Source organism: Pseudorca crassidens, chromosome 3 (assembly GCF_039906515.1).
Source record: "Pseudorca crassidens isolate mPseCra1 chromosome 3, mPseCra1.hap1, whole genome shotgun sequence".
Taxonomy (NCBI): domain Eukaryota; kingdom Metazoa; phylum Chordata; class Mammalia; order Artiodactyla; family Delphinidae; genus Pseudorca; species Pseudorca crassidens.
Genome location: NC_090298.1, coordinates 177,292,761 through 177,314,037, shown reverse-complemented (window position 1 = coordinate 177,314,037; position 21,277 = coordinate 177,292,761). Strand labels below are relative to the sequence as shown.

The 21,277-nt window shown below is 45.0% G+C and overlaps 1 long non-coding RNA gene across 1 annotated transcript in view; it reads right to left on the bottom strand.

Annotated features, from left to right (window-relative positions):
- Positions 1–21,277, bottom strand: part of LOC137220951 (uncharacterized) — a 199,631-nt gene that overhangs the window by 115,886 nt on the left and 62,468 nt on the right. The window lies entirely within an intron of this gene.

Genomic DNA, 21,277 nt, shown 5'->3' with positions numbered 1-21,277 from the left:
CGTGTGATCGGGAAACGTGTTCAAATGTGTCTCAGTTTTCGTCCCCTGGTACTCGGGTGCAACATTCCAGACGCTTTACTAAAACTCTCCCCACTTGGAGAGTCAGTGACTTTAACCTCCTGTTTGGCCCAGTTTGCAATTTCTGCGGAAAATGAACAGGAATAGGGAGAACCAATGAGAGACTAGCTGGAGGTGTCTGGACGGGCAAATTTAACTCTCATTTCCCACCAGGAAGAGGAATTAACCAAAGGCTCAGCGTGCCATACCGGAACCACACTAGGGCCTGAAGCAATCCTGCGGTGTTGCGGCCAGCTCACAAGAAAGCGAGTTGAAGAAACGAGCTCAGGGGCACTGTAATTCACAAACCTGCAGAGTTATAAATGACAGCTATCGTCCAAAAATATATTGAAGTAAGGCTGCCAAGAGGACTCGAAAGCGGGGCAGAATTGCAGGAATCCGATTTCAGGAGGTAGACTGGAATTGCATGTAAAGCATAGGAAAAGAGGCAGAACGTCCACAATGATGCACTTGGCCAAAAAGGGCGTATGCGTTTTTTCCTGAATATATTCAGGAAAAAACGCATACGCCCTTTTTGGCCAACCAAGCATGCTTGCAAAGGAAATCTGCAGTACAATGAAGTCTCACTGCCCCCCAGTCAAAAGGGCCATCTGAAAAAAGTGTAAAATCCAGAAAGGCAGGACAGCTCATGGAGAATTGGGAGCCTTGTTATGCTGATGGGCGGTATGTAAATTGCCAACAGCCACTCTGGAGAAGTGTATGGTGTTTCCTGAAACATCTAAAAAACAAAGCAACAGAGCCTAGGGCACTTCCACTTATGGTCCTATAGCTTAGGGAAATTAAAATCAAAAAGACACAGCCACCCCAAAGTTTGGGACGGCTCTGTTTACAAGAACCTCGTTTACGGTACAAGTTCAATATCACAGAAAGCGAAAAATGGATAAAGAAGTTGTGGTACTTACGTACAATGCAATATCACTCAGCAATGAAATCTATGTCATCAGGCCCATAGCAGCATAATGAGTGGATTCAGGTACGATGATTCTAAGTGAGATAAGTCACACAGAAAAAGAAACATCATAAGATATCACTAATACACGGAATGTAAACTTGGCTACACAGGAACTGAATTACAAAACAGAAAAAGGTCTCAAATGTAGAAAACCAACTTATGCTTGCTTAAGGGGAAAGGTGAGTTGGGGTGCTGCATAAAACCAGAGATTGAAATTAGCACAGATACCGTTCCATAAGCCAAATATGTAATAGACAAGAGCTACTCCTTGCTCAACGAAGAGGACTCAACACCCCATATTAAACGTCTAAGAATATACCTGACTAGGAAGAATCTTAAAATCTATGGATTTATATGTCTCCGAAAGAGAATCAAGTTTGTGTACAGTGGCATAAGCGCAGCAGTGATAGGATTGGTGAGGTTCAGTGAGCCAATGCAGAACCTTTGAAGTCATATTGAATGGTACCCATTCCATGGGTCTCAACTCTCCAGGTTTAAGGGATTCTTCCTTCAGCTAAAACATGCATGTGGAACCCAGAGTATGATCCACCGTGTGATCGGGAAACGTGTTCAAATGTGTCTCAGTTTTTGTCCCCTGGTACTCGGGTGCAACATTCCAGACGCTTTACTAAAACTCTCCCCACTTGGAGAGTCAGTGCCTTTAACCTCCTGTTTGGCCCAGTTTGCAATTTCTGCGGAAAATGAACAGGAATAGGGAGAACCAATGAGAGACTAGCTGGAGGTGTCTGAACGGGCAAATTTAACTCTCATTTCCCACCAGGAAGAGGAATTAACCAAAGGCTCAGCATGCCATACCGGAACCACACTAGGGCCTGAAGCAATCCTGCGGTGTTGCGGCCAGCTCACAAGAAAGCGAGTTGAAGAAAGGAGCTCAGGGGCACTGTAATTCACAAACCTGCAGAGTTATAAATGACAGCTATCGTCCAAAAATATATTGAAGTAAGGCTGCCAAGAGGACTCGAAAGCGGGGCAGAATTGCAGGAATCCGATTTCAGGAGGTAGACTGGAATTGCATGTAAAGCATAGGAAAAGAGGCAGAACGTCCACAATGATGCACTTGGCCAAAAAGGGCGTATGCGTTTTTTCCTGAATATATTCAGGAAAAAACGCATACGCCCTTTTTGGCCAACCAAGCAAGCTTGCAAAGGAAATCTGCAGTACAATGAAGTCTCACTGCCCCCCGGTCAAAAGGGCCATCTGAAAAAAGTATAAAATCCAGAAAGGCAGGACAGGCCATGGAGAACTGGGAGCCTTGTTATGCTGATGGGCGGGATGTAAATTGCCAACAGCCACTCTGGAGAAGTGTATGGTGTTTCCTGAAACATCTAAAAAACAAAGCAACAGAGCCTAGGGCACTTCCACTTATGGTCCTATAGCTTAGGGAAATTAAAATCAAAAAGACACAGCCACCCCAAAGTTTGGGACGGCTCTGTTTACAAGAACCTCGTTTACGGTACAAGTTCAATATCACAGAAAGCGAAAAATGGATAAAGAAGTTGTGGTACTTACGTACAATGCAATATCACTCAGGAATGAAATCTATGTCATCAGGCCCGTAGCAGCATAATGAGTGGATTCAGGTACGATGATTCTAAGTGACATAAGTCACACAGAAAAAGAAACATCATAAGATATCACTACTACACGGAATATAACCTTGGCTACACAGAAACTGAATTACAAAACAGAACACGGTCTCAAATGTAGAAAACCAACTTATGCTTGCTTAAGGGGAAAGGTGAGTTGGGGTGCTGCATAAAACCAGAGATTGAAATTAGCACAGATACCATTCCATAAGCCAAATATGTAATAGACAAGAGCTACTCCTTGCTCAACGAAGTGGACTCTACACCCCATATTAATCGCCTAAGAATATACCTGACTAGTAATAATCTTAAAACCTATGGATTTATATGTCTCCAAAAGAGAATCAAGCATGTGTACAGCGGCATAAACGCAGCAGTGATAGGATTGGTGAGGTTTGATGAGCAAATGCAGACCCTTTGAAGTCATATTGCATGGTAGCCATTCCATGGGTCTCAACTCTCCAGGTTTAAGGGATTCTTCCTTCACCTAAAACATGCATGTGGAACCCAGAGTATGATCCACCGTGTGATCGGGAAACGTGTTCAAATGTGTCTCAGGTTTCGTCCCCTGGTACTCGGGTGCAACATTCCAGATGCTTTACTAACACTCTCCCCACTTGGAGAGTCAGTGCCTTTAACCTCCTGTTTGGCCCAGTTTGCCATTTCTGCGGAAAATGAACAGGAATAGGGAGAACCAATGAGAGACTAGCTGGAGGTGCCTGGACGGGCAAATTTAACTCTCATTTCCCACCAGGAAGAGGAATTAACCAAAGGCTCAGCGTGCCATGCCGGAACCACACTAGGGCCTGAAGCAATCCTGCGGTGTTGCGGCCAGCTCACAAGAAAGCGAGTTGAAGAAAGGAGCTCAGGGGCACTGTAATTCACAAACCTGCAGAGTTATAAATGACAGCTATCATCCAAAAATATATTGAAGTAAGGCTGCCAAGAGGACTTGAAAGGGGGGCCGAATTGCAGGAAACCGATTTCAGGAGGTAGACTGGAATTGCATGTAAAGCATAGGAAAAGAGGCAGAACGTCCACAATGATGCACTTGGCCAAAAAGGGCGTATGTGTTTTTTCCTGAATATATTCAGGAAAAAACGCATACGCCCTTTTTGGCCAACCAAGCAAGCTTGCAAAGGAAATCTGCACTACAATGAATTCTCACTGCCCCCCGGTCAAAAGGGCCATCTGAAAAAAGTGTAAAATCCAGAAAGGCAGGACAGGCCATGGAGACGTGGGAGCCTTGTTATGCTGATGGGCGGGATGTAAATTGCCAACAGCCACTCTGGAGAAGTGTATGGTGTTTCCTGAAACATCTAAAAAACAAAGCAACAGAGCCTAGGGCACTTCCACTTATGGTCCTATAGCTTAGGGAAATTAAAATCAAAAAGACACAGCCACCCCAAAGTTTGGGACGGCTCTGTTTACAAGAACCTCGTTTACGGTACAAGTTCAATATCACAGAAAGCGAAAAATGGATAAAGAAGTGGTGGTACTTACGTACAATGCAATATCACTCAGCAATGAAATCTATGTCATCAGGCCCGTAGCAGCATAATGAGTGGATTCAGGTACGATGATTCTAAGTGAGATAAGTCACACAGAAAAAGAAACATCATAAGATATCACTACTACACGGAATGTAAACTTGGCTACACAGGAACTGAATTACAAAACAGAACAGGGTCTCAAATGTAGAAAGCCAACTTATGCTTGCTTAAGGGGAAAGGTGAGTTGGGGTTCTGCATAAAACCAGAGATTGAAATTAGCACAGATACCGTTCCATAAGCCAAATATGTAATAGACAAGAGCTACTCCTTGCTCAACGAAGAGGACTCAACACCCCATATTAAACGTCTAAGAATATACCTGACCAGTAAGAATCTTAAAATCTATGGATTTATATGTCTCCGAAAGAGAATCAAGCGTGTGTACAGTGGCATAAGCGCAGCAGTGATAGGATTGGTGAGGTTCGGTGAGCCAATGCAGAACCTTTGAAGTCATATTGCATGGTACCCATTCCATGGGTCTCAACTGTCCAGGTTTAAGGGATTCTTCCTTCAGCTAAAACATGCATGTGGAACACAGAGTATGATCCACCGTGTGATTGGGAAACGTGTTCAATTGTGTCTCAGTTTTTGTCCCCTGGTACTCGGGTGCAACATTCCAGACGCTTTACTAAAACTCTCCCCACTTGGAGAGTCAGTGCCTTTAACCTCCTGTTTGGCCCAGTTTGCCATTTCTGCGGAAAATGAACAGGAATAGGGAGAACCAATGAGAGACTAGCTGGAGGTGTCTGGACGGGCAAATTTAACTCTCATTTCCCACCAGGAAGAGGAATTAACCAAAGGCTCAGCGTGCCATGCCGGAACCACACTAGGGCCTGAAGCAATCCTGCGGTGTTGCGGCCAGCTCACAAGAAAGCGAGTTGAAGTAAGGAGCTCAGGGGCATTGTAATTCACAAACCTGCAGAGTTATAAATGACAGCTATCGTCCAAAAATATATTAAAGTAAGACTGCCAAGGGGACTCGAAAGCGGGGCAGAATTGCAGGAATCCGATTTCAGGAGGTAGACTGGAATTGCATGTAAAGCATAGGAAAAGAGACAGAACGTCCACAATGATGCACTTGGCCAGAAAGGGCGTATGCGTTTTTCCCTGAATATATTCAGGAAAAAACGCATACGCCCTTTTTGGCCAACCAAGCAAGCTTGCAAAGGAAATCTGCACTACAATGAAGTCTCACTGCCCCCCGGTCAAAAGGGCCATCTGAAAAAAGTGTAAAATCCAGAAAGGCAGAACAGGCCATGGAGAACTGGGAGCCTTGTTATGCTGATGGGCGGGATGTAAATTGCCAACAGCCACTCTGGAGAAGTGTATGGTGTTTCCTGAAACATCTACAAAACAAAGCAACAGAGCCTAGGGCACTTCCACTTATGGTCCTATAGCTTAGGGAAATTAAAATCAAAAAGACACAGCCACCCCAAAGTTTGGGACGGCTCTGTTTACAAGAACTTCATTTACAGTACAAGTTCAATATCACAGAAAGTGAAAAATGGATAAAGAAGTTGTGGTACTTACGTACAATGCAATATCACTCAGCAATGAAATCTATGTCATCAGGCCCGTAGCAGCATAATGAGTGGATTCAGGTACGATGATTCTAAGTGAGATAAGTCACACAGAAAAAGAAACATCATAAGATATCACTACTACACGGAATGTAAACTTGGCTACACAGGAACTGAATTACAAAACAGAACAGGGTCTCAAATGTAGAAAACCAACTTATGCTTGCTTAAGGGGAAAGGTGAGTTGGGGTGCTGCATAAAACCAGAGATTGAAATTAGCACAGATACTGTTCCATAAGCCAAATATGTAATAGACAAGAGCTACTCCTTGCTGAACGAAGTGGACTCTACACCCCATATTAAACGCCTAAGAATATACCTGACCAGTAAGAATCTTAAAACCTATACATTTCTATGTCTCCAAAAGAGAATCAAGTGTGTGTACAGCGGCATAAACGCAGCAGTGATAGGATTGGTGAGGTTCGGTGAGCAAATGCAGACCCTTTGAGGTCACATTGCATGGTACCCATTCCATGGGTCTCAACTCTCCAGGTTTAAGGGATTCTTCCTTCACCTAAAACATGCATGTGGAACCCAGAGTATGATCCACCGTGTGATCGGGAAACGTGTTCAAATGTGTCTCAGGTTTCGTCCCCTGGTACTCGGGTGCAACATTCCAGACGCTTTACTAACACTCTCCCCACTTGGAGAGTCAGTGCCTTTAACCTCCTGTTTGGCCCAGTTTGCCATTTCTGCGGAAAATGAACAGGAATAGGGAGAACCAATGAGAGACTAGCTGGAGGTGTCTGGACGGGCAAATTTAACTCTCATTTCCCACCAGGAAGAGGAATTAACCAAAGGCTCAGCGTGCCATACCGGAACCACACTAGGGCCTGAAGCAATCCTGCGGTGTTGCGGCCAGCTCACAAGAAAGCGAGTTGAAGAAAGGAGCTCAGGGGCACTGTAATTCACAAACCTGCAGAGTTATAAATGACAGCTATCGTCCAAAAATATATTGAAGTAAGGCTGCCAAGAGGACTCGAAAGCGGGGCAGAATTGCAGGAATCCGATTTCAGGAGGTAGACTGGAATTGCATGTAAAGCATAGGAAAAGAGGCAGAACGTCCACAATGATGCACTTGGCCAAAAAGGGCGTATGCGTTTTTTCCTGAATATATTCAGGAAAAAACGCATACGCCCTTTTTGGCCAACCAAGCATGCTTGCAAAGGAAATCTGCAGTACAATGAAGTCTCACTGCCCCCCAGTCAAAAGGGCCATCTGAAAAAAGTGTAAAATCCAGAAAGGCAGGACAGCTCATGGAGAATTGGGAGCCTTGTTATGCTGATGGGCGGTATGTAAATTGCCAACAGCCACTCTGGAGAAGTGTATGGTGTTTCCTGAAACATCTAAAAAACAAAGCAACAGAGCCTAGGGCACTTCCACTTATGGTCCTATAGCTTAGGGAAATTAAAATCAAAAAGACACAGCCACCCCAAAGTTTGGGACGGCTCTGTTTACAAGAACCTCGTTTACGGTACAAGTTCAATATCACAGAAAGCGAAAAATGGATAAAGAAGTTGTGGTACTTACGTACAATGCAATATCACTCAGCAATGAAATCTATGTCATCAGGCCCATAGCAGCATAATGAGTGGATTCAGGTACGATGATTCTAAGTGAGATAAGTCACACAGAAAAAGAAACATCATAAGATATCACTAATACACGGAATGTAAACTTGGCTACACAGGAACTGAATTACAAAACAGAACAAGGTCTCAAATGTAGAAAACCAACTTATGCTTGCTTAAGGGGAAAGGTGAGTTGGGGTGCTGCATAAAACCAGAGATTGAAATTAGCACAGATACCGTTCCATAAGCCAAATATGTAATAGACAAGAGCTACTCCTTGCTCAACGAAGAGGACTCAACACCCCATATTAAACGTCTAAGAATATACCTGACTAGGAAGAATCTTAAAATCTATGGATTTATATGTCTCCGAAAGAGAATCAAGTTTGTGTACAGTGGCATAAGCGCAGCAGTGATAGGATTGGTGAGGTTCAGTGAGCCAATGCAGAACCTTTGAAGTCATATTGAATGGTACCCATTCCATGGGTCTCAACTCTCCAGGTTTAAGGGATTCTTCCTTCAGCTAAAACATGCATGTGGAACCCAGAGTATGATCCACCGTGTGATCGGGAAACGTGTTCAAATGTGTCTCAGTTTTTGTCCCCTGGTACTCGGGTGCAACATTCCAGACGCTTTACTAAAACTCTCCCCACTTGGAGAGTCAGTGCCTTTAACCTCCTGTTTGGCCCAGTTTGCAATTTCTGCGGAAAATGAACAGGAATAGGGAGAACCAATGAGAGACTAGCTGGAGGTGTCTGAACGGGCAAATTTAACTCTCATTTCCCACCAGGAAGAGGAATTAACCAAAGGCTCAGCATGCCATACCGGAACCACACTAGGGCCTGAAGCAATCCTGCGGTGTTGCGGCCAGCTCACAAGAAAGCGAGTTGAAGAAAGGAGCTCAGGGGCACTGTAATTCACAAACCTGCAGAGTTATAAATGACAGCTATCGTCCAAAAATATATTGAAGTAAGGCTGCCAAGAGGACTCGAAAGCGGGGCAGAATTGCAGGAATCCGATTTCAGGAGGTAGACTGGAATTGCATGTAAAGCATAGGAAAAGAGGCAGAACGTCCACAATGATGCACTTGGCCAAAAAGGGCGTATGCGTTTTTTCCTGAATATATTCAGGAAAAAACGCATACGCCCTTTTTGGCCAACCAAGCAAGCTTGCAAAGGAAATCTGCAGTACAATGAAGTCTCACTGCCCCCCGGTCAAAAGGGCCATCTGAAAAAAGTATAAAATCCAGAAAGGCAGGACAGGCCATGGAGAACTGGGAGCCTTGTTATGCTGATGGGCGGGATGTAAATTGCCAACAGCCACTCTGGAGAAGTGTATGGTGTTTCCTGAAACATCTAAAAAACAAAGCAACAGAGCCTAGGGCACTTCCACTTATGGTCCTATAGCTTAGGGAAATTAAAATCAAAAAGACACAGCCACCCCAAAGTTTGGGACGGCTCTGTTTACAAGAACCTCGTTTACGGTACAAGTTCAATATCACAGAAAGCGAAAAATGGATAAAGAAGTTGTGGTACTTACGTACAATGCAATATCACTCAGGAATGAAATCTATGTCATCAGGCCCGTAGCAGCATAATGAGTGGATTCAGGTACGATGATTCTAAGTGACATAAGTCACACAGAAAAAGAAACATCATAAGTTATCACTACTACACGGAATATAACCTTGGCTACACAGAAACTGAATTACAAAACAGAACACGGTCTCAAATGTAGAAAACCAACTTATGCTTGCTTAAGGGGAAAGGTGAGTTGGGGTGCTGCATAAAACCAGAGATTGAAATTAGCACAGATACCATTCCATAAGCCAAATATGTAATAGACAAGAGCTACTCCTTGCTCAACGAAGTGGACTCTACACCCCATATTAATCGCCTAAGAATATACCTGACTAGTAATAATCTTAAAACCTATGGATTTATATGTCTCCAAAAGAGAATCAAGCATGTGTACAGCGGCATAAACGCAGCAGTGATAGGATTGGTGAGGTTTGATGAGCAAATGCAGACCCTTTGAAGTCATATTGCATGGTAGCCATTCCATGGGTCTCAACTCTCCAGGTTTAAGGGATTCTTCCTTCACCTAAAACATGCATGTGGAACCCAGAGTATGATCCACCGTGTGATTGGGAAACGTGTTCAATTGTGTCTCAGTTTTTGTCCCCTGGTACTCGGGTGCAACATTCCAGATGCTTTACTAAAACTCTCCCCACTTGGAGAGTCAGTGCCTTTAACCTCCTGTTTGGCCCAGTTTGCCATTTCTGCGGAAAATGAACAGGAATAGGGAGAACCAATGAGAGACTAGCTGGAGGTGTCTGGACGGGCAAATTTAACTCTCATTTCCCACCAGGAAGAGGAATTAACCAAAGGCTCAGCGTGCCATGCCGGAACCACACTAGGGCCTGAAGCAATCCTGCGGTGTTGCGGCCAGCTCACAAGAAAGCGAGTTGAAGTAAGGAGCTCAGGGGCATTGTAATTCACAAACCTGCAGAGTTATAAATGACAGCTATCGTCCAAAAATATATTAAAGTAAGACTGCCAAGGGGACTCGAAAGCGGGGCAGAATTGCAGGAATCCGATTTCAGGAGGTAGACTGGAATTGCATGTAAAGCATAGGAAAAGAGACAGAACGTCCACAATGATGCACTTGGCCAGAAAGGGCGTATGCGTTTTTCCCTGAATATATTCAGGAAAAAACGCATACGCCCTTTTTGGCCAACCAAGCAAGCTTGCAAAGGAAATCTGCACTACAATGAAGTCTCACTGCCCCCCGGTCAAAAGGGCCATCTGAAAAAAGTGTAAAATCCAGAAAGGCAGAACAGGCCATGGAGAACTGGGAGCCTTGTTATGCTGATGGGCGGGATGTAAATTGCCAACAGCCACTCTGGAGAAGTGTATGGTGTTTCCTGAAACATCTACAAAACAAAGCAACAGAGCCTAGGGCACTTCCACTTATGGTCCTATAGCTTAGGGAAATTAAAATCAAAAAGACACAGCCACCCCAAAGTTTGGGACGGCTCTGTTTACAAGAACTTCATTTACAGTACAAGTTCAATATCACAGAAAGTGAAAAATGGATAAAGAAGTTGTGGTACTTACGTACAATGCAATATCACTCAGCAATGAAATCTATGTCATCAGGCCCGTAGCAGCATAATGAGTGGATTCAGGTACGATGATTCTAAGTGAGATAAGTCACACAGAAAAAGAAACATCATAAGATATCACTACTACACGGAATGTAAACTTGGCTACACAGGAACTGAATTACAAAACAGAACAGGGTCTCAAATGTAGAAAACCAACTTATGCTTGCTTAAGGGGAAAGGTGAGTTGGGGTGCTGCATAAAACCAGAGATTGAAATTAGCACAGATACTGTTCCATAAGCCAAATATGTAATAGACAAGAGCTACTCCTTGCTGAACGAAGTGGACTCTACACCCCATATTAAACGCCTAAGAATATACCTGACCAGTAAGAATCTTAAAACCTATACATTTCTATGTCTCCAAAAGAGAATCAAGTGTGTGTACAGCGGCATAAACGCAGCAGTGATAGGATTGGTGAGGTTCGGTGAGCAAATGCAGACCCTTTGAGGTCACATTGCATGGTACCCATTCCATGGGTCTCAACTCTCCAGGTTTAAGGGATTCTTCCTTCACCTAAAACATGCATGTGGAACCCAGAGTATGATCCACCGTGTGATCGGGAAACGTGTTCAAATGTGTCTCAGGTTTCGTCCCCTGGTACTCGGGTGCAACATTCCAGACGCTTTACTAACACTCTCCCCACTTGGAGAGTCAGTGCCTTTAACCTCCTGTTTGGCCCAGTTTGCCATTTCTGCGGAAAATGAACAGGAATAGGGAGAACCAATGAGAGACTAGCTGGAGGTGCCTGGTCGGGCAAATTTAACTCTCATTTCCCACCAGGAAGAGGAATTAACCAAAGGCTCAGCGTGCCATGCCGGAACCACACTAGGGCCTGAAGCAATCCTGCGGTGTTGCGGCCAGCTCACAAGAAAGCGAGTTGAAGAAAGGAGCTTAGGGGCACTGTAATTCACAAACCTGCAGAGTTATAAATGACAGCTATCGTCCAAAAATATATTGAAGTAAGGCTGCCAAGAGGACTCGAAAGCGGGGCAGAATTGCAGGAATCCGATTTCAGGAGGTAGACTGGAATTGCATGTAAAGCATAGGAAAAGAGACAGAATGTCCACAATGATGCACTTGGCCAAAAAGGGCGTATGCGTTTTTTCCTGAATATATTCAGGAAAAAACCCATACGCCCTTTTTGGCCAACCAAGCAAGCTTGCAAAGGAAATCTGCACTACAATGAAGTCTCACTGCCCCCCAGTCAAAAGGGCCATCCGAAAAAAGTGTAAAATCCAGAAAGGCAGGACAGGCCATGGAGACCTGGGAGCCTTGTTATGCTGATGGGCGGGATGTAAATTGCCAACAGCCACTCTGGAGAAGTGTATGGTGTTTCCTGAAACATCTAAAAAACAAAGCAACAGAGCCTAGGGCACTTCCACTTATGGTCCTATAGCTTAGGGAAATTAAAATCAAAAAGACACAGCCACCCCAAAGTTTGGGACGGCTCTGTTTACAAGAACCTCGTTTACGGTACAAGTTCAATATCACAGAAAGCGAAAAATGGATAAAGAAGTTGTGGTACTTACGTACAATGCAATATCACTCAGCAATGAAATCTATGTCATCAGGCCCATAGCAGCATAATGAGTGGATTCAGGTACGATGATTCTAAGTGAGATAAGTCACACAGAAAAAGAAACATCATAAGATATCACTAATACACGGAATGTAAACTTGGCTACACAGGAACTGAATTACAAAACAGAACAAGGTCTCAAATGTAGAAAACCAACTTATGCTTGCTTAAGGGGAAAGGTGAGTTGGGGTGCTGCATAAAACCAGAGATTGAAATTAGCACAGATACCGTTCCATAAGCCAAATATGTAATAGACAAGAGCTACTCCTTGCTCAACGAAGAGGACTCAACAACCCATATTAAACGTCTAAGAATATACCTGACTAGTAAGAATCTTAAAACCTATGGATTAATATGTCTCCAAAAGAGAATCAAGCATGTGTACAGTGGCATAAGTGCAGCAGTGATAGGATTGGTGAGGTTCGGTGAGCCAATGCAGAACCTTTGAAGTCATATTGCATGGTACCCATTCCATGGGTCTCAACTCTCCAGGTTTAAGGGATTCTTCCTTCAGCTAAAACATGCATGTGGAACCCAGAGTATGATCCACCGTGTGATCGGGATACGTGTTCAAATGTGTCTCAGGTTTCGTCCCCTGGTACTCGGGTGCAACATTCCAGATGCTTTACTAACACTCTCCCCACTTGGAGAGTCAGTGCCTTTAACCACCTGTTTGGCCCAGTTTGCAATTTTTGCGGAAGATGATCAGGAATAGGGAGAACCAGTGAGAGACTAGCTGGAGGTGTCTGGACGGGCAAATTTAACTCTCATTTCCCACCAGGAAGAGGAATTAACCAAAGGCTCAGCGTGCCATGCCGGAACGACACTAGGGCCTGAAGCAATCCTGCGGTGTTGCGGCCAGCTCACAAGAAAGCGAGTTGAAGAAAGGAGCTCAGAGGCACTGTAATTCACAAACCTGCAGAGTTATAAATGACAGCTATCATCCAAAAATATATTGAAGTAAGGCTGCCAAGAGGACTTGAAAGCGGGGCAGAATTGCAGGAAACCGATTTCAGGAGGTAGACTGGAATTGCATGTAAAGCATAGGAAAAGAGGCAGAACGTCCACAATGATGCACTTGGCCAAAAAGGGCGTATGCGTTTTTTCCTGAATATATTCAGGAAAAAACGCATACGCACTTTTTGGCCAACCAAGCAAGCTTGCAAAGGAAATCTGCACTACAATGAATTCTCACTGCCCCCCGGTCAAAAGGGCCATCTGAAAAAAGTGTAAAATCCAGAAAGGCAGGACAGGCCATGGAGACGTGGGAGCCTTGTTATGCTGATGGGCGGGATGTAAATTGCCAACAGCCACTCTGGAGAAGTGTATGGTGTTTCCTGAAACATCTAAAAAACAAAGCAACAGAGCCTAGGGCACTTCCACTTATGGTCCTATAGCTTAGGGAAATTAAAATCAAAAAGACACAGCCACCCCAAAGTTTGGGACGGCTCTGTTTACAAGAACCTCGTTTACGGTACAAGTTCAATATCACAGAAAGCGAAAAATGGATAAAGAAGTGGTGGTACTTACGTACAATGCAATATCACTCAGCAATGAAATCTATGTCATCAGGCCCGTAGCAGCATAATGAGTGGATTCAGGTACGATGATTCTAAGTGAGATAAGTCACACAGAAAAAGAAACATCATAAGATATCACTACTACACGGAATGTAAACTTGGCTACACAGGAACTGAATTACAAAACAGAAGAGGGTCTCAAATGCAGAAAACCAACTTATGCTTGCTTAAGGGGAAAGGTGAGTTGGGGTTCTGCATAAAACCAGAGATTGAAATTAGCACAGATACCGTTCCATAAGCCAAATATGTAATAGACAAGAGCTACTCCTTGCTCAACGAAGAGGACTCAACACCCCATATTAAACGTCTAAGAATATACCTGACCAGTAAGAATCTTAAAATCTATGGATTTATATGTCTCCGAAAGAGAATCAAGCGTGTGTACAGTGGCATAAGCGCAGCAGTGATAGGATTGGTGAGGTTCGGTGAGCCAATGCAGAACCTTTGAAGTCATATTGCATGGTACCCATTCCATGGGTCTCAACTGTCCAGGTTTAAGGGATTCTTCCTTCAGCTAAAACATGCATGTGGAACCCAGAGTATGATCCACCGTGTGATTGGGAAACGTGTTCAAATGTGTCTCAGTTTTTGTCCCCTGGTACTCGGGTGCAACATTCCAGACGCTTTACTAAAACTCTCCCCACTTGGAGAGTCAGTGCCTTTAACCTCCTGTTTGGCCCAGTTTGCCATTTCTGCGGAAAATGAACAGGAATAGGGAGAACCAATGAGAGACTAGCTGGAGGTGTCTGGACGGGCAAATTTAACTCTCATTTCCCACCAGGAAGAGGAATTAACCAAAGGCTCAGCGTGCCATGCCGGAACCACACTAGGGCCTGAAGCAATCCTGCGGTGTTGCGGCCAGCTCACAAGAAAGCGAGTTGAAGAAAGGAGCTCAGGGGCACTGTAATTCACAAACCTGCAGAGTTATAAATGACAGCTATCGTCCAAAAATATATTAAAGTAAGGCTGCCAAGGGGACTCGAAAGCGGGGCAGAATTGCAGGAATCCGATTTCAGGAGGTAGACTGGAATTGCATGTAAAGCATAGGAAAAGAGACAGAACGTCCACAATGATGCACTTGGCCAAAAAGGGCGTATGCGTTTTTTCCTGAATATATTCAGGAAAAAACGCATACGCCCTTTTTGGCCAACCAAGCAAGCTTGCAAAGGAAATCTGCACTACAATGAAGTCTCACTGCCCCCCGGTCAAAAGGGCCATCTGAAAAAAGTGTAAAATCCAGAAAGGCAGGACAGGCCATGGAGAACTGGGAGCCTTGTTATGCTAATGGGCGGGATGTAAATTGCCAACAGCCACTCTGGAGAAGTGTATGGTGTTTCCTGAAACATCTAAAAAACAAAGCAACAGAGCCTAGGGCACTTCCACTTATGGTCCTATAGCTTAGGGAAATTAAAATCAAAAAGACACAGCCACCCCAAAGTTTGGGACGGCTCTGTTTACAAGAACCTCGTTTACGGTACAAGTTCAATATCACAGAAAGCGAAAAATGGATAAAGAAGTTGTGGTACTTACGTACAATGCAATATCACTCAGCAATGAAATCTATGTCATCAGGCCCATAGCAGCATAATGAGTGGATTCAGGTACGATGATTCTAAGTGAGATAAGTCACACAGAAAAAGAAACATCATAAGATATCACTAATACACGGAATGTAAACTTGGCTACACAGGAACTGAATTACAAAACAGAACAAGGTCTCAAATGTAGAAAACCAACTTATGCTTGCTTAAGGGGAAAGGTGAGTTGGGGTGCTGCATAAAACCAGAGATTGAAATTAGCACAGATACCGTTCCATAAGCCAAATATGTAATAGACAAGAGCTACTCCTTGCTCAACGAAGAGGACTCAACAACCCATATTAAACGTCTAAGAATATACCTGACTAGTAAGAATCTTAAAACCTATGGATTAATATGTCTCCAAAAGAGAATCAAGCATGTGTACAGTGCATTAGCGCAGCAGTGATTGGATTGGTGAGGTTCGGTGAGCCAATGCAGACCCTTTGAAGTCATATTGCATGGTACCCATGCCAAGGGTCTCAACTCTCCAGGTTTAAGGGATTCTTCCTTCAGCTAAAACATGCATGTGGAACCCAGAGTATGATCCACCGTGTGATCGGGAAACGTGTTCAAATGTGTCTCAGGTTTCGTCCCCTGGTACTCGGGTGCAACATTCCACACGCTTTACTAACACTCTCCCCACTTGGAGAGTCAGTGCCTTTAACCTCCTGTTTGGCCCAGTTTGCCATTTCTGCGGAAAATGAACAGGAATAGGGAGAACCAATGAGAGACTAGCTGGAGGTGCCTGGACGGGCAAATTTAACTCTCATTTCCCACCAGGAAGAGGAATTAACCAAAGGCTCAGCGTGCCATGCCGGAACCACACTAGGGCCTGAAGCAATCCTGCAGTGTTGCGGCCAGCTCACAAGAAAGCGAGTTGAAGAAAGGAGCTTAGGGGCACTGTAATTCAAAAACCTGCAGAGTTATAAATGACAGCTATCGTCCAAAAATATATTGAAGTAAGGCTGCCAAGAGGACTTGAAAGCGGGGCAGAATTGCAGGAAACCGATTTCAGCAGGTAGACTGGAATTGCATGTATAGCATAGGAAAAGAGGCAGAACGTCCACAATGATGCACTTGGCCAAAAAGGGCGTATGCGTTTTTTCCTGAATATATTCAGGAAAAAACGCATACGCACTTTTTGGCAAACCAAGCAAGCTTGCAATGGAAATCCGAACTACTATGAAGTGTCACTTCCCCCCAGTTTAAAGAGCCATCTGAAAAAAGTGGAAAATGCAGAAAGTCAAGACAGGCCATGGGGATAAAGGAACCTTGTTATGCTGATGGGCGGGATGTAAATTGCCAACAGCCACTCTGGAGAAGTGTATGGTGTTTCCTGATACATCTGAAAAACAAAGCAACAGAGTCTAGGGCATTTCCACTTATGGTCCTATAGCTTAGGGAAATTAAAATCAAAAAGACACAGCCACCCCAAAATTTGGGACGGCTCTGTTTACAGGAACCTCTTCTATGGTACAAGTTAAGTATCCCAGAGAGCAAATAATTGATAAAGAAGTTGCGGTACTTAACGTACAACAGAATACCACTCAGCAATGAAATCTGTGTCACCAGGCCTGTACCCGCATAATGAGTGGATTGAGGCACGATGATTCTAAGTGAAATAAGTCACACAGATAAGGAAACATCATAAGGTATCACTAATACATGGAATGTAAACTTGGCTACACATGAACTGAATTACAAAACAGAACAGGGTCTCAAGTTTAGAAAACCAACTTATGCTTGCTTAAGGGGAAAGGTGAGTTGGGGTGCTGCATAAAACCAGAGTTTGAAATTAGCACAGATACCGTTCCATAAGCCAAATATGTAATAGACAAGACCTACCCCTTGCTCAACGAAATGGACTCAACAATGAGGTATCACCTCACACCTGTTAGAATGGGCATCATCTGAAAATCTACAAACAACAATTGCTGGAAAGGGTGTGGGGAAAAGGAAGCCTCTTCCACTATTGTTGGGAATATAAATTGATACAGTCACTATGGAGAACAATATGGAGTCTTAAGAAACTAATAATAGAATTACCATATGATACAGCAATCCCAGTACTGGACATATACACAGACAAAACCATAAATCAAAAAGAGACATTCACCGCAATGTTCATTGCATCACTATTTACAATATCGAGGTAATGGAAGCAACCTAAATGCCCACAGACAGACGAATGCATAAAGATGTGGTACATATATAAAATGGAATATTACTAAGCCATGAAAGGAATGAAATTGGGTCATTTGTAGAGACGTCGATGGATCTAGAGACTGTCATACAGAGTGAAGTAAGTCAGAAAGAGAAAAACAAATCTTGTATATTCATGCATATATGTGGAACCTAGAAAAACTGTACAGATTAACCGTTTTGCAAGGCATAAATAGAGCAACAGATGTAGACAACAATCGTATGGACAACAAGGGGGGAAAGCTCTTGGGGGGGTGGTGGTGGGAGGAGCTGAGAGATTGGGATTGGCATGTAAACATTTATATGTATAAAATAGATAACCAATAAGAACCTGCTGTATAAAAATATAAAATAAAATTCAAAATTAAAAAGAAATAAAATTTAAAAAATAAAACAGAAAAAACAATTATTCCCTTCACATACATGTATTTATATGAATAAATTATTTCCATGCTTATATCTGTAAATACAAAAAAGAGGAATAAAATCTACCTTGAACCAAAAACGAAAAAGAGAAAAAAAAAAAAACAGAACCCACCAGTTACTCAGAGGAAAACCGTATCAGGGCACTTGCTCCAGTTGTAAACAATTCTGAAGTTGGTCAGTGGTGGGGAATCGTCTCCCATTCAGCCAGCAGCCCCCACACAAGCGTACTCATTGCAAAGCTGGGGCACTGTGCCGAGGCATCTGTGAGTGAACGTGAGCTGAGCCCCAGGCCAGTTGCTGTTGAACTGTTCCCACCCTTCCCAGGTAAAACACCTGAATATATACAAGGACTTGAAAGCCTAGAGGAAGGGCCATGGAGCCACACGAGTGACAGCATGCCAGCTGACTTGGTGCCTGCAGGCCAGCCAGGATGGTCCTGTCCCTGGGTGCTCTTCTGGAAGATTTCCATTTCCCTGCCTGAGATACCCGTCCTGTCCCTGCCCCCACTGCTTTTTTCCTTCCTCACCTCTGCCCAGGGAGAAATTCCAGCAGCAGGTATGGGTGACACATCCTCTTCTTTAGCAGGTGGCAGCCTGGCAACTGCTGCAGAAAGTCCAGCAGAGCCCCACTCACACTGGGCCACCCACAAAGCCGTGGCCTCTCACTCCCTCCCACCAGCCCAGCCCCGAGACTGCTGACAGGGCAGAGAAAATGGCGTCAGGCACAGCTGCAGGGGCTCTTGCTGCCTGGAGTGGTATTTATATTGATCTCAACCCAGGCACACCTGGGGAGGGCTGGCCGGCATGGTAAGGCTGCCCAGGTCAGCCAATCATCACCCCTCAGGGGCTCACAGTTGCAGAAAATGGAACTTGCTGAACCGGCCAGGTCCAAGGAACAGGTGTGGGCTCCTGAGAGTCAGGATAGACAAGGGGCTGCAGCTTTGGCTTGTTTTCTAATCATTTTATCTGGCCCATGAGTGGGAGACAACTTCAAGAAAACCCTCTCCTAATGAGAGGAACCCAGGAGTCAGGGAGAGGAGGGGTGGGTGGTGGTTGGAGACAGAGGCTTGGTGCCCCGGGTGCAGTGGAAGTCTCTGGAAGACCAGGTGGAGGGAGGCCGCACAGAGTGATGCCCAGGGTCACAGACCTGTCGGAGCTGCTGTTTGTTAGTTCAAGTCCTGCTCTGAGGTGCTCTGTGTCAGCTCTGAGCGACAGGTGAGATGGGGGTGCTCTTCAATGAGGGCTATGTGCACAGTTCCTGTGTGCCCAGCCCTGCCACGGTACCTGCAAGGGTAGCTCTGTATCCTGGGAGAGGCCTGACCATGAGAGCCCCGTGGGCTGGGTTGGGGGTGGGGTACCTGCCCAGGAGAGCTCCATATCCTGGGATTGGCCTGACCACGAGAGCCCCATGGGCTGCTGGGGACCTGGTAAAGGATGTCAGGACAGTCAGTGAAGCCACCGAGGATATACCTCCAGTTGCTCCATTTCCTACACCCTGCTGGTCATTCTACCAACCACCAGGACATGGTATTCTGTATTAGTCTTCAATGATGCCTTCTTTTGTATTCCATTAGTCCCAGAGTCACAAGAAATTTTGGCTTGTGAGTGGCAGGACTCAACATACAACTAAAACAATACTTCCGGGCCGTCTTGCCCCAAGGGTTCAAAAATTCCCACACCATCTTTGGGGAAAGCTTAGCTAAAGACCGAAAAGTTCTACCTCTAGAAAAGGAAACCCTCCTTCAATATGCAGACGACATTCTGATCGCCAGCCCTACTAAGGAGGCCTCTGAACTACCAAGCCAATAAAGGATAGAAGTTGTCCAAGAAAAAGCTCAAATATCACAGACTGCGGTGACCTGCCTGGGCTTCATTCTCACACAAGGTCGGAGAAGCCCATCCCAGGAAAGGGAAGAAACCATTTGCAGCCTTACCCCTTTCTAAAACTAGAAGACAGCTTAGGGGTTCCTGGGGAGGCCAGGGTTTGCTGCTTCTGGATCCCTAACTACAGTCTACTAGCTGGGCCTCTATATGAAACACTGAAAGGAAAAGATGATGATCCTTTTGAACAGAATCCAGAAGTGGCCTTTCAAGAATGGAAAGAGCAGTCAATTCAGACCCTTGCCCTGGAACTCCCTAATTGAGCTAAACCCTTTGACCTTTCCATTCCCGGTGAAAGGTGAGTCGCCATTGGAGAATTAGTGCAAAAACTGGGACCACTTGAAATGGAACAACGCAAGAATGCCATCCAGGTAGGATAAAATAGAGTCACCAAGGGGCTTGGCCCACTGCCACATCTGGCCAAGATACTGGCGGTATCTAAAAACCTGGAAATCAGCAGCCCAAAAGGCCACCTCCCTCCTAAGGGAAAAGGACCCCACGTGGTGATCCTAATCACCAACCATGCCCTGAAGTTGCAGGGTTCGCTCCGTGGGCACACCGACCTCGAGTGAGGAGGCCCTCCAACTCCAACATTCAGAGAGATAACCGGGGGCAACAGGGCACCATGACGACTCGTGTGAACATCACTTGACCTGGAGTTTCTCTCATAAAACAACAATAGTGTGTCCCGAATGAGTAGACTACTGCTTGCAGGACTTACTGCACCCGGAGGGGAGCTAATAGTCTTGGCGGGGGAAACGTATATCACACTGTCACCATAGAAAAGCCTACAGACACCGTGATGATGGTGGCCAATAAGACCGGCTGGACTCCTGTTTACTTCAAAAGGCTGTTGACTCAGTGGCCATCATGGTCCTTGATCACCACTGACCCTGGACTGTCTGGGAGTTGAGCGGGCAGGGCTCTGACACCTGGTGCTGTTTTTACGTTAATTCAGGGGCCTAATTGAAGAAAGAGCAGACTACTGGTCAGAGCATCTAGGCTGGCAGAAACGGTCAGCCTAAGGTGGCCGAACAAATGTGGGGCGGGGTGAAACCGGCCCCCACAGCGTCTCTGCACATCTCTTTCCTGAACCCTTAAAGGTCATTAGAATCTATAACACTTCCAATGCTGGTGCTCAGGCGGACGAGCAGGGAGGCAGGGGTCCTGGGGCCAATCAACGTCACCTGGAGGCTGCTGGGGAGAAGTTCTGACCCTCATCCCCTGGTATGAGGGCTCCCAACTCAGCACTCAGCAGTTACAGAAGAAGGGTCTGCACCCTCAGCACTCCAAGAATGAGGAACGGGACAAAAGGCAGAGGAGGGGTTTGTCCCCAGCAAAGCCCATTAAAAATCCCTGGGAGATAAAAATAGAATCTGGGCAATAAAGTCAAGTCTGACCTTTTTTATCCTTTGTGCTTTGTCTAATTTCACGTGCTCCTAGGGTCCCGCATGCAGAGGTTCCACACCCGGCACTTCAGACCAGATTTCCTAGTGCAGAATGGCTGGGTCGACACCTC